Source organism: Nomascus leucogenys, chromosome 12, assembly GCF_006542625.1.
Source record: "Nomascus leucogenys isolate Asia chromosome 12, Asia_NLE_v1, whole genome shotgun sequence".
In the NCBI taxonomy this organism is placed as follows: domain Eukaryota; kingdom Metazoa; phylum Chordata; class Mammalia; order Primates; family Hylobatidae; genus Nomascus; species Nomascus leucogenys.
Window position 1 is genome coordinate 61,440,117 of NC_044392.1, and position 2,856 is coordinate 61,442,972.

The 2,856-nt window shown below is 52.7% G+C and overlaps 1 pseudogene; it reads right to left on the reverse strand.

Annotated features, from left to right (window-relative positions):
- Positions 1–350: 350 nt before the first annotated feature.
- Positions 351–2,094, reverse strand: LOC100588959 (annotated as a pseudogene).
- Between the last annotated feature and the right edge of the window lie 762 nt (positions 2,095–2,856).

The following is a 2,856-nucleotide window of genomic DNA, read 5'->3' on the forward strand; positions in this document are numbered from 1 at the left end:
GGTTGGGAGCCCTCTGGGCATCTGTTTTCTAAAGGAACTGAACAGAGTACACACAGGAAAAGAAGCTGTCACCCTCTTGCCATCTGGCTTTTGGGGCCTCCAGTCGGCATTCCTCCTTCTTCCCTTGATTGGGTGGGGCCACATGATGGGCAGCCAGGCTCTGGGCTGTCCCACCAGAGCAGGCTGTAAACACAGCCATGTTTCAGCAAGGCGTTTATCTTATTCCCTGGTGTCCCAGCCCACCAGTGCCACATTACAGCCCAGAGTGAGCTCTACAAGCGTTGTTGGCCTAATGGATGGTTTGGGGAAAGGAGGTGGGACAGGGGCTGGAGGAGGGGCTTTGGGGTCCATCACTGCACAGGAACAACACGCACAGTGTTGGTGAAGCCAAAGCCAGGGCACCACCCGGTCAGCACAATGAGTTCACACCATTCTCCTGCCTCAGCCTCCCGAGTAGCTGAGACTACAGGCGCACGCTGCCATGCCCGGCTAATTTTCTTGTATTTTTAGTAGAGACAGGGTTTCACCGTGTTAGCCAGGATGGTCTCGATCTCCTGACCTTGTGATCCGCACGCCTCGGCCTCCCAAAGTGCTGGGATTACAGGCGTGAGCCACCGTGCCCGGCCTGCATCTCCCTTCTTAAAGAAACCTTGGGCCTTGCCAACATTCAGGGCCAAGTTCACCCAGCGGTCCACATCCTCAGCCCTGGCCTCCTGGACTAGGCCCTTGCACAGCACAGGGAAGATGCCACGGTACAGGTGGGCCTGACGAGCTGTCTGGGGATTCCATGTCACAGCAATGATGGGGGCACGTGGGCGGTATCTAGCCAACTGGTGAGCAGACCTGCCAGACTTGGTGAGGACGATTATGGCCCCACTGCAGCACTTGAAGAAGGCCTCGTTGGCACCCAGGGCGGTGGCTTTCGTGGGGTCGCTGGTAATGGGCGTCAGGCAGCAGGAGTTCCTCAAATAATTGCAAGTGGTAGATGGCGGCCTCTGCCTCATGGGCAATCAGGTGCTGCATGCGCCCAGCCTCCAGATAGTCCCCTTTGGCTGTTTCTCCAGACAGCATGATGCAGTCGGCTCTATTCAGTACTGCATTGGCCACATCACTGTCACAGATAGGCTTCCCAGCTCAGCTGCAACGCCCAATCATCATCTTCTGAGCAAGGAAGACCTTCTCTGCAGGAATCTCAATGCCTAGATCACCACCAGCCACCATGATCCCATCACTGGACTCTAGGATTTCATCAAACCTCCGAACCCCCACGTGATTCTCGATTTTGTTGATTATCTTGATGTTCTTTCCCTTCTCCCCCAGGGCCTCCCTAACTTCATGGACATCAGATGCCTTGCAGATGAACGACGCAAACACCATATCGACATCCTGTTCGACCCCAAACTTCAGGCCCTGGTTGTCCTCTGACACAGCAGGCAAGTCCACAGCAGCCCCAGGAAGGTTCACACTCTTCTTGCTGCCTGAGGAACCACCATTTTCCACCTCCGTCACCAGGAAGTCAGCACCTTTCTGCTTTCCCTGGAGAGAAATAAGCCCATCATCCACATAGATCTTGCTGCCCACTTCCATCACCTTGCAGATGTTCTTGTAGTCCAGCCACAGGATGTTCTCGTCACACTTTTTCATGTAGGCATTATCCAGCATGATTTTGAGAATGGCTCCCATCTTCAGCCCCACCTCCGTGGTGCTGCTGCCCTTGATGAGCCCAGTTCGGATCTCAGGTCCTTTAGTATCCAGAGCCAAAGCAACGGGCCAGTAGAGGATGGGGTCAGCAGCAAAGCTTTCCGTGGCTGTGCACACATTCTTGATGGTCTCCACGTGGTACTCATGAGTTCCATGAGAGAAGTTCAGACAAGCCACATTCATTCCAGACTTAATCATCTCCTTCAACATCTCCACCAGTCGGGAAGCTGGGCTAATGGTACAGATGATGCCAGTGTTCCAGGCTGTGCTGGGTGGTGTGTGAATATCCAGGTGGCATACGTGCTCCAGGAATGTGTCAGCCATGGCTGTATGTAGCTGCTGGGTCTCAATGAAGGCAGTCCCGGCTTCACTATGGGGCTTCGACATGGATGCTGAGGTCCTCCAGTGCTGACCGACTTGGGCTACACTGCAAACGCGAAGAGGTCAGGAGCCCTGGGATGTGCAGCTGCTGTGCCCCAGGAGAGTTTTAAATGCAGAGCATCTAGTTGTCCTCTCCCAGTGGAGCTATTCTTCTCACAGTAACAATGTGTGATAATACACATGCAATATTCCCAGCCAGGGAAGCACCTCCAAGCCTTGGTGTCCAGAATTTTTATTGGTCATGTAGACGTGGCTGACTGCCTGTGTGGCTGGCCTTCATGTCCGTCCCCGTTCTGAGGTTGAGCTGACAATGCATGGTTCAGAGCCCCTACCACATATCACATTGTTAGCATAGACCATCCGGCATGGCCCAAGGCCCCCAGGTAAACAAAGAACATTCTAAGAGTTTAGAGATTACCTCCCAGAAAGTGAGAGTAAAGGCCAGATACTTCTTGGGGCAAGGTTAATCCTTTTGTTGCACAGGCATGAATACCAGGAGGTAAGGATCACTGGGTGCCACCTTTCAGGTTTCCTATCACACTCACCATTTAGAAAACTCCCCAACCTGAGCTTCTGATTAGCTTTTAAGTGCCTCATTCTTATTTTTAAATTATTTTATTTTATTGCTTTTTTTTTGGAGACAGGATCTCGCTCTGTGGCTGGAATGCAGTGGTGCAATCATAGCTTTCTGCAGCCTCCAACTCCTGAGCTCAAGCGATCCTCCCACCTTAGTCTCTCAAGCAGCTAGAACTACAGGCATGCACCACTATGTCC